Below are 11,096 nucleotides of genomic sequence, written 5' to 3' on the forward strand. Positions count from 1 at the left end.
GAGGAGGAGAGGGAGAGGGAGAGGAGGAGAGGGGGAGGGAGAGGAGGAGAGGGGGAGGGAGAGGAGGAGAGGGAGAGGAAGAGGGAGAGGAGGAGAGGGAGAGGGAGAGGGGGAGGGGGAGGGGGAGAGGGAGAGGGAGACAGGGAGAGGGAGACAGGGAGAGAAAGAGGGAGAGTGAGGGGAGGGGGAGGGGAGTGGAGGGGGAGGGGGGAGAGGGAGAGGGAGGGGGAGGGGGAGAGTAGGAGAGGGAGAGTAGGAGAGGGAGAGGAGGAGAGGGAGAGGAGGAGAGGAAGAGGGAGAGGAGGAGAGGGAGAGGAGGAGAGGGAGAGGGAGAGGGAGAAGAGGAGAGGGAGAGGGAGAGGGGGAGGGGGAGAGGGAGAGGGAGAGGAGGAGGGAGAGGGAGGGGGAGGGAGAGGGAGACGGGGAGAGGGAGAGAGGGAGACGGGGAGGGGGAGAGGGAGAGAAAGAATACATTTGGAGGTTAGAGGATAATGAGTAGCTAGCACCTTTACTCACCAGTCTATCTCAATGGCCCTTATCTCTTTTGTCTTTTTGAGACAAGGTTTCACTATGTAGCCCAGGCTGACCTTAAACTCCTGGCCATTCTCTTCCCTCTGTCTCCCTAGGGCTGGATTATAGGTGTATACAGTAGCCACACCTTGCCTTTTTCTGAAGATGTATTTTTAAGTGTGTGTGTGTGTGTGTGTGTGTGTACATGTATGAAGGTAACTGTGGGAACCAGAAAGTGATATAAGATCCCCTGAAGCTGGAGTACAGGAAGTTGTGCACCACCTGACAGCCCTGAACCTGGACTGTGATCCTCTGCAAGTATAAGCTCTTATTGCTGAGCCATTCTCTAGCTCCCACATCTAGCTTTGTATTTCTTTATTTTTAAATAATAGCACAAGGGGCAGGAGAGATGGTTAATGACTAAGAGCACTTTTTGTTCTTGCTGGGAGCACGGATTTGATTCCCAGGACCCACACTGTGGCTCATAATCATCTGTAACCTCAGGTCCAGGGGCTCCAGTAGGCATTTATGTGCATGTAGGCAAAATATTAATATACATAAAATAACTAAAAAATAAATAACGGCACAAATACACTCAGAAGTAAGTTGGTATTGAGAGTGGAATGTTTCTAACATGTGTCTGAAAATGGGGACACAGCCACAGCAGTGAGTGATGTGTAGAGGCTGGACAGGTTGAGAGGTACACACTAGACAAAGCCTAACTTGCTAGAGTGCTGAAAGGCAATTCTGGCGAGGGTCAGGAGAGCCGGGTGAGAGCCTAAGCCTTGGACATTGCTTAAGTGGTTGTAATCAGAATGCTGGTAGCAAAGTTGGCAGGAAAAGGTATTTGGATGCACTCTCAGATGGAAATGAAGAACAAGGCACTGGAGACTGGAGCAAAGAGCAGTCTCTTGTAAAGTGACAGAACTTGGCTGAATTGAGTCTTTGTCTTAATGCTTCATGTAAGGCAGAACTTAAATCATGTGGTGTGTGTGTGTGTGCGTGCGTGTGTGTGCGTGAAGGGACATGTATGTCACAGCATATACATTCAGAGGTCAGAGGACTCATGGAAGTCAGTCCCCTCTTCCCACTATATAGGTCATAGGGATCAAACTCATGTTGTCAGTCTTGTGACAAGCCCCTTTATCCATTGAGCCATCTTGCCAGCCTGAACTAGAGTATTTGGTGGAAGAAATCTAAGGAAAGTATTGAGGGGGTTTGCATGGCTTCTTTTTGTTTTTTTGATTTTTATTTGCTTTTTGAGACAGGGTGTCTCTATGTAGATAGCCCTGGCTGTTCTTTAACTCACTGTGTAGACCAGGCTGGCCTCAAAAGCAAGAGATCTGCCTCTTGAGTGTTGGAATTAAAGGCATGCACCACATTACCAGGCTGCATGGCATCTTTTGACTATGTTTATGTAAAATGTGAGAAGACAGAAACAAATTAAAGATCAACTTTATAATTAAAATGAGAACAGAACTAAAGGTCTGGAAAATTCTTAGCCTAACTAGGTTATAAAAGTCAGCTGGGAGAGATTACTAGGATTGTGGCCCAAGCAATCATTTGATAAGGAGGGTTTCCATGGCTAACATGAGGCCAGAGGAAAAACAATGCTGAGGCATTTCAGAGAGCTTCCAGGTTGCTAGTCCTAGCACAGGCCCAGAGAGCTAGGGCCTCAAGGGCAGAATAATTAAGGCTTGTGGACTAATGAGGCCTGAAGGCTCACTGCCCAGCACTGCCTCATCTCTACTCACGTTTTCAAATGGCCCAGGAGTGGCTCATCATGACCCCTTTGAAAGCACATAAGCCTAAGCTTGTATGTTCTTGTAGAGCCTGCTCTCTAGGTATGCACAGTGCAAGAGCTGTGGAGATGCTGCTTCACCTATGTTTCAAAGCTGTCCCCAGAGAGCCTTGAGGCCCATGCAGAGAGCTTCTATATGGGAAAGACATTTGGTTTAGTAGGGAGGTGAGAGCCACTACAGACAGGCTCCATGGGGCAGTGCCTAGATAGGTAATAGAGGCTGGGAGAGACACAAGGGCTCAACTCCAAGCATAGTCAGTAGCAGCTGCTCCTTGAGAAGCTGTGGAGGTGGGGTTGCCCAGGGCCTAACCTTTGCCCCAGTGTGTCTGGAAAATGGGTCAGACAGTCAAGATCATTTGACTTGAGTCTCAGACTCAAAGCTTAAGGTTATTTTCTTACTGTGTCTTAGGTCTACTTAAGAGCTGTTAACTAGTCTGCCTGGCATACTGCTATGTTTTTGGAATGGGAATGTGTGTGTTCTCTACCTGTCTTTCTGGGGAAAGCAATTACTCTATTTCTCAAGCTCACAGCTAGAGACATTTGCCTTAAGAGGGATTGTACCTTCAGTGCCATCTGATTTAGACTGTGTTTGGATGAGACTTTGGACTTGACTTCACGTTGATTGGTGCAAGTTAAGGTTCTGGGGACTGTTGGGGTGGAATGAAGGGATCTCATATGTGAGAAAGCAGAGTATGGAGGACCAAGGATGGAATATAATGGTTTACTTGTTTGTGTTTCCTCCAAACTTCACATTTAATCTTAATCCCCATTACAATATTAAATGGTGGGGCCTTGAGGGGATTAGGCTGTGAATTACCAATCATGAATGGATTGAGGCCTCATAAAAGAGCTTGAGGAAGCAGTGCATGCCTCTGGAGCCTTGTTATTTGTGAGGACACAGTCTTCATCCTTCTGGAAAATGTAGCTGTCACTGGATGCCAGTCTTCTTTATCTTCCCTTGAACTTGACAACCGTGAGCACTTAGAGGAGTAAATTTATATCATTTATAAGTTACCAGCCTCAAGTTTTTTGTTTCTGAAACAGTTGCTCACTATATAAGCCAGGTTGGCTTCCAACTTGGAATCCTCCTGACTCTACCCCTAAAGTGTCAAAATCAGTCACTATATCCAACTCTAGCCTCAAGTGTTCTACTACAGCAACATGAGCAGACAAAGACACTCCGTAACAACAGTGGCTCAGACTCCATTTAGAAACACACGAGCACTGAGGATGTTGTGTCAGAGGCTAAGCACCTGACTTGACTTTTTCCTAGGCCTGAAAATTATACAGGGTACTTCTTTCATTGACCATAAGCCAGCTCTAGTCATAGGATCCTAACCTAACTGCAAGAGATGTTGTGTGAGCCAAGATGACAGAGAATTTATTATGTAGCCCTGGCTATCCTGGAACTCACAAAGTCTGGCCAGCCTATGCTAGTGTTAAAGGAATGTCCCACCAAGCCTGGTCTTACTGACGTTTCCAAATACCTAGGAAAGTGCTTGACTTGTGGTGCTCATTAATATTGTTCAGGCAATTGTCAATGAATTAGTGAATTTTTTCTTTTACTGATGAGACTACTCTGAGAGATGTCTAAATAGGATGGGATATTCAATGAGTATAGTAGGGTCTCATCCACTGATCTTAGCAGTCAAGAGGCTGAGGCGGGATGACTATTGGGACTCAAAGGCAGCTTGGACTACTCAGTGAGTCTCAGGTCAACCTGGGCTACAGAGTCAGGCACTATTGCAATAACAATAAAACAAAAATGGATGAGTTTAGGTTGATATTTCAGGAACTCTTAAGAGTTAGTAAGTTATTTTTGTAAATGTTTATTGAAATCAGTGAGCTCATTCTCAAATATAACTACAGATTATATAAAATATTTTCTTAGGTAGCCTGCGGGGAGGTGTTCTTGTTTTTACTTTATCCCACCCTTCCCTTCTCCTCACCTACCTCCTTTCACTCTTTGAGACGGTCTTACTATATAGCTCAGCTTGGCCTTGAACTCACATTCTTTACCTTAGCCTCCTGAGTGCTGGGACAATAGGCTTGTACCACTATGCCCAACCCTGATTTCTTTTCATTATTGTTGTTGGGTTTCTTTTTCTTTCCTTTTAGACAGGGTCTCATACAGTTCATATTGGCCTCCGACTTGAGAATGAGCTTGAATTCTTCATCATACCGTGTCTACCTCTCAAGTGCTGGAATTATAGGCATGGGTCACTCCACCTATTCTCCTGCATTCTTTAAGTTTACTAAAATATGAAAGACTGTAACACCCAATCTTAAAAGCAAAGGCCACTCAGAGAGCTGGTAAAAGGTAATCTTTAGAGGAGTGATTGGGACTGAGCTGTCCCTGGGATTCCAAGATCGTAGAGTGCCACAGCAGCCTGTGAGACACAGGTACCCTACTCCAACCCCTAAGAGCTACCGAATGGCCGATCCCAGAGAGGCTGTGCAGGGGGAAGAAACTCACAGTGATTTCTGTTTTCATTTAAAGATAGACCACAGTCCTCTAAGACATGGTTGCTGAGAGAGTTAGGAACAGTTCACATGGCTGAAGACTTTAGATTGTATTGCTATAGAAAGAGAAGGAGCAGTCAAGACAAGGGGGGCACCCAACCATCAGAACTCCCTTTGGCTGTTGTTCAATACCTGTTCTTAATTTTACCTGAATGATTAGTAGTGCTCAAAGTGTTCAGGAGTGGGTTTTTCACCAAAGGCATCTCGAAGTGATTACGAGATAAAACTGTCATTCATTTATTTACCAAATGAATTTAGTGACACACAGTACTTGGTACTAGAGAGTAGAGGTGCAGATGACAGGCACAATTCCCTCATGGGACTCATAATCTGATAGGGAAGAAAAATATTGAATAATTCTTATGAAATAAGCATAACATTGATTGTAAAAACCAAGATACTGGGTGCTACAGAATGATAAACTAGGAAAGCATCTTCATTTTGAGACATGGGGTCAGGAAGATCTCTTCAAAGTACTTATGTTTCTTAACTTAAATTCAAAGACAGAGGACTGGGTGACAGAAAAGTGAAGGGAAGAAAACTCAGGGTTGGAGGAAACATCATGTTCCCCGGTCCATTGATTCATGCAGTGTACAGGTTTAATTGGACAAGTGGGGAAGTTGTAGAAGAAAGTAGCTTGTTCTGCACACACTGATGAGCAGACATCAGGGCACTGGAGGCAAGTCTCCAAGTAAATCTTCTTCCATGACTCAAACTTTAGCTGAGCCAGTTACTCTTACAGCCCCATCGGGCACATCAGCCAACCATGAAAGAGGCTGATGTAACAGATATCAATTTACAGCCTGCTTCAAAGCACGCAGGATGAGAACAGAGAGCCCTGAGTGACTAGCACACAGAAAGAGGGTGGGGCATAGTGGCAGAGAGGGAGGCATCATCAGGGAGAACCAAGCACTAAAAGCAGCTCCATGTGACATTTCCGTCAGCAGCCTTCCCTTGTTCATTGTGTATGAGACACACGTCAGATGTTCTGGTTTATGATTTCATCTTCAGAGTACATACCCTTTGAGACCCAAGCTCATGTATCTCTTCCACGGGCTGGCACCTGCTCCTTAACTGGGATCTAAGGTCCATCTAAAAGTGACAAGAGAGACCCCTTTCTTCTGCTCTCAAGGTTAGGAAACCTGTGGATTGAGAAGTCAGGTGACTACTCTCTGTATTTGCTAAAAAGTAACAAAGAATAAACTATCTTCCCCCACATCTTTCCCCCCTCAAATCCCAGAACCCTGTCAGAGTATAAGGTCACACACCACACATTGTCACTGTCTTCCTAGGTTGGAGAACAGTATTCCCTTTCTTTTGGAAGATATATAAGCTAATACTTGGTTGGGTGGTAGTGGTGACAGCAGCATATGTCTTTAATCCCAGCACTCAGGAGGCAGAGGCAGGTGAGTCTGTGAGAGTTTGAGCAGAGTCTGGTCTACAGAGAGAGTTCCAGACAGGACTATACAGGAAAGACTCTGCCTCAAGAAATCAAACCAAACCAAATTTTAAAAAACAAAAACAAAAACAAAACAAACAAACAAACACAAAAAATATCCCCCAAACCTGACACTTGGAGGCCACAGTAGCACTGCTTTATCTAAGGGGGCCAGACTTAGAGAAAGCCACATCTTTGCCTTTCAATGTTGTGTTTGCTTTTCCAGACATATTAGAATTAGACAGTATTAGAATCTATTATTTCTAGGGGAGTTAACAGAGGAAGGCACCTACAGGATTTTACTTCTTTGACCCAATTTCACTGTGGTATAAATGAAAAGTATGGTTGAATATCAATTGGCCTCCATATTTGTTAAAGTTCCCAGCATTCTGGTCACTTTAAAAATGTATTACTTGGGCTGGAGAGATAGCTCAACAGGACCCAGGTTGTGCTCCCAGCACTGACATAGTGGCTCACAACCATCTGTATCTCCAGTTCTAGGGGATCCAATACCCTTCTCTGGCTTCAGAGGTCAACAGGCACATATGTGAAGTACATACATATGTGCTTGCAATATATTCATATACATAAAGTAGTCTTTTAAAACACACACATACACAGCGAGGGGGAGGAGAGACTGGGATAGAGTAAAGGTCATTGGTAGAATGCTTGCCTAGCCTGCATGAGGCTCTGAGCATGAAATATTCAGCACTGCAGAAATATGCATATAATAAAGAAATAGGTATAGTACAAATGTATATGTGCAATTTTAGAGATTTCTGTTAGGTTTTGGTGTTGGAATCTGAAACTTCTAAAACTGTACAGCCATATAATCTCTCTGATTATATACCCAAATTATCTCATGCAAACTATGGTTAACTATAGTAAATACCAAAGTGTTTCCTTTTTAAAGAGCAAAATCGCAGCCATGATGACAATCTGTTCACATTTAAGTGATAACAGTGGCTGAGCACCAAGGCAGTTAGCTCTGTCATCTGTTGGCCACATTCAAACAAATTTTGTGTCAGGGATCTTTTCATAGCCAGACATTAGACCCAGGTCTAGCTCATCTGGATCATATACTGAATCAGAAGGAACATGTTAAAATTAAGAGGTTACCTCAGGGCTTATTAGTCTATGTTATTTCTCAATCCCCCAAAATGTATGTCTGAGGTAGTCACTAATTAGTTGATGGTAGAGCAAGCTCCAGTAAAACTCATTTTGTTCACAAGTATTTAGAGAAAACTTACTACATGCATTGTACTGATAAGACACTAATTCAGCTTTATGAAGTACAACTGAGCAGAGAATCACATATTAGACAGCACACAGTCAGTTTCATGGCAGGAACTCAAGAAATAAATACTATATGTATAAAAAAGCATGTGATGTTCATTATCTTTTTTTTAAACATTTATTCTCTGTGAATAATGTGCATAGGTCTGCATGTGCCAAAGCTCTATGAGGAGATCAGAGAACATCTTGTGGGAGTCAGTTCTCTCCTTCCACGATGAGAATCCCAGAGATAGAAATCAGGTGGTCAGGTTTATCCAATGAACTATCTCACTGCTCTGAGAAGTAGATTCTTATTTCCTGTAGCCTCTGCACTTCAGGGATATTAAGAACACTAGCTGGAAACAGGGAGATATTAAAGGATTATATTTAAATCAGCACCAGGAGGTTTTATTTTCAAATGGGCTATTCTGCAGATAGCCATAAAATATGGTTTCTTTTCTTTCTCTTTTTTCAAATATCAACTCAAAACAGCAAGCTGTGTTACAACGTAACGCAGAATGTTGCTGACTTATCTTCAAGTTTTTTATTCTTCTTTTCAGCCACAGCATTATACATAAGTGGGAAAGAAAAAGAAGATGAGCTAACAATCCTGGGAATTAAAAAATTTAGTTCTTGTTTGGGTTGGAAGCCCTGCCCTGTATGGCCTTGGATAAACCCTAACTTTCCCAGCTGTACAATAAGAGGGCTTGGGTTACAGTGTTTCCAACATATCGTCTAGTTTAGTAGTCTGTGATTTCACCCTCTTTTTCATCCTTGTTCGTGTGTGTGTGTGTGTGTGTGTGTGTGTGTGTGTGTGCATGTGTGTCTTTATAGTCCAGAAGAGGATGTTAGTTTCCCTGGTGCTGGCATTGCAAACAGCTGTCAGCCTCTGGATATGGGTGCTAGAAACCAAACTCTAAGTCTGTTAAGGTCTCAGTATATGGGTCTGGGTGTCCTGGAACTCACTATGTAGATCAGGCTATCCTCCAATTCATGGAGATTCTCCTGCCTTTGCCTCTCAAATGCTAAGATTAAAGGCATATACCACTACTGCCTGGCAAGACCTGAGTATCAAACTCAGGGCCTTTCTAATGCTAGGCAAATGCCCAAGTGCTCTATCACTGAGTTACATTCTCCCCATTCACTTCCCAAAGTCTTTGAAGAGTGTTGTGTTCAGCTCAGCAAGCTACTTGGACACTATTTGCTATATTCTTGTAAAGCATGTTTGTTTCAGAAGAGTCTTATATATCCCAGGAGTCCCTAACCTCTGATCTACCTGTTTCCATCTCTCAAGCATTTGGATGATGGGTGCTTGCCTGTCTAATCTATGCGACTGTTTTCATGGTTCATTTCTAATCGAGCATTTAGAAACACACATATCTATTTCCCTGTTGTAGAAATGTTTTACCCCAATCTGGGGTTTCTACCTGACCTTTGATCATTAAGTTCCTGGATAAAAGACACATAACTTTTATCATTTACAATAAACCTTAATCAGCACCAGTTGGGCAGGTATCTACCTTCTGTTTCCTATCAATAACTCCAAGCTCTCACTTACTATGTTTCATCGGAGCTGCTCTTAACTCCAACTGGCCAGCCCTCAGGCCATGCTTTCTTTACTCCTAACCCATGGTGGCTCCCTCCTCCATTCACCTTCTTTTCTCCAACCCTGAAGCCTGGGGAACCTTAAACCTCATCTATGTCTGTTCCACCCAGCTACTGGCTGTCAGCACCTTTATTTACCAATCAGAAATAACCTGAGGGCAAGGTCACATAGGATCCCTTGGGTCTATGTGAGGACTCTCTTGTCCTGAGACAAGCAGGTCTTGAGGAACTAGTATTAGCATCAGAATACACACAGCATCAGGCCAACCCACTACATTCCTCCATTACTATTTCATATCTATGCTATTTGTAGTCTTTTCTTAATAATTCTGATCAGAGTCTGGTTGTTGTTGTTGTTGTGTTGTCATCTTCCTTTCACTTATTGAGCCAGCAAGATGGCTCAGGGGATGAACACACTTGTGTATGTACTGATGACTTAAATTCAATTCCCATAATTCACACAGTAAAAGAAAGAACCAGCCAGGTGCAGCGGTGCACTCCTTTAATCCTAGCAACTGGAAGGTTGAGGCAGGCAGATTTCTGAGTTCAAGGCCAGCCTGGTCTGCCGAGTGAGTTCCAGAACAGCCATGGTTACACAGAGAAACTCCCATCTTGGAAAGGATCCAAAATTAAACAAACAGATGAAAAAAGCCATAAACTTGTAACAGAATGGAAGGAAGGAAAGAAGGAAGGGAGGGGGGGGGGGGGGGCGGGGGCGGGGGGGGCAGGGAGGAAGGAAGGAAGGAAGGAAGGAAGGAAGGAAGGAAGGAAGGAAGGAAGAGGCAAACTCAGTTCTTAGAAGTCATTCTCTGACCTCCACCCATGCTTTGGCACATGTACACCTCTCTCCCATACGTGATACTATTTCTGGAGAGATGTAAACAAATATATACTCACTCCAGACAGGGAACCAACAATAGACCAAAGAATACTACTGAAGTCCAACTTGGTGAACCAAGGGGTTTTATCGGAGTAGTTACAAGAGTATGGGTGACTCAAACACAGATCCCCAAAGCCTACCCTAGCATGGGTGATAGCTCACAAAAGCTGGTAACTTAAGCTCACTGCACAGCCTGCAGGCAGCTCAATAGGTTGGAGAACGTCATCTAGAGAGTTTAGCTGGTCTGGTCTGAACCTCTTCTAGGCAATTCAACATGAGTCTTCCAGTAGTTCTCCTACTGTTTCTGTAAGCTTGGGGAACAAGGGGGCTAGTAAGTCTGGTCAGTTTCAGAAACTCCCTACATCTACTGGATTGTTTACGTCCTGAGCTTTTTTGTGTGTTTTGTTTTGTTTTTGTTTTTGTTTTTTTTGGTTTTTTTCTTTTTTTGGTTTTTTGAGACAGGGTTTCTCTGTGTAGTCCTGGCTGTCCTGAAACTCACTCTGTAGACCAGGCTAGCCTCGACCTCTAAAACTCAGAAATCCACCTGCCTCTGCCTCCCAAGTGCTGGGATTAAAGGCGTACACCACCACCGCCTGGCTTGTGTTTTGTTTTTTGTTTTTTTTGTTTTCACTTTGTAGATCAGGTCCACCTCAAACTGACAGAGATCTGCCTGCCTCTGCCTCTCTGCTACACTTAAAGGCCTGCACCACGACTGCCCAGCTATGCCATGAGGTTTAAGGAGTTTCCCTGCAGGATGGAATATTTCACTTCCCTTTAGAACAGCAGTTGTCACCCTGTGATTCACAACCTCTTTGGGGGTTGGAGGTGTTGAATGACTCTTTCACAGGGGACTCATATCAGACATTTACATTACAATTCATAACAGCAACAAAATTACAGTTGGGAAGTAGCAATGAAAGTAATTTTATGGTTGGGGTCACGACAATGTAAGGAACTGTATTAAATGGTCTTAGCATTAGGAAGGCTGAAAACCACTGCTTTAGAACATCCTGGGCCAAGCCGGGCAGTGGTGGCACACGCCTTTAATCCCAGCACTTGGGAGG

Source organism: Grammomys surdaster, unplaced genomic scaffold, assembly GCF_004785775.1.
Source record: "Grammomys surdaster isolate TR1022 unplaced genomic scaffold, NIH_TR_1.0 126071, whole genome shotgun sequence".
Classification (NCBI taxonomy): Eukaryota; Metazoa; Chordata; class Mammalia; order Rodentia; family Muridae; genus Grammomys; species Grammomys surdaster.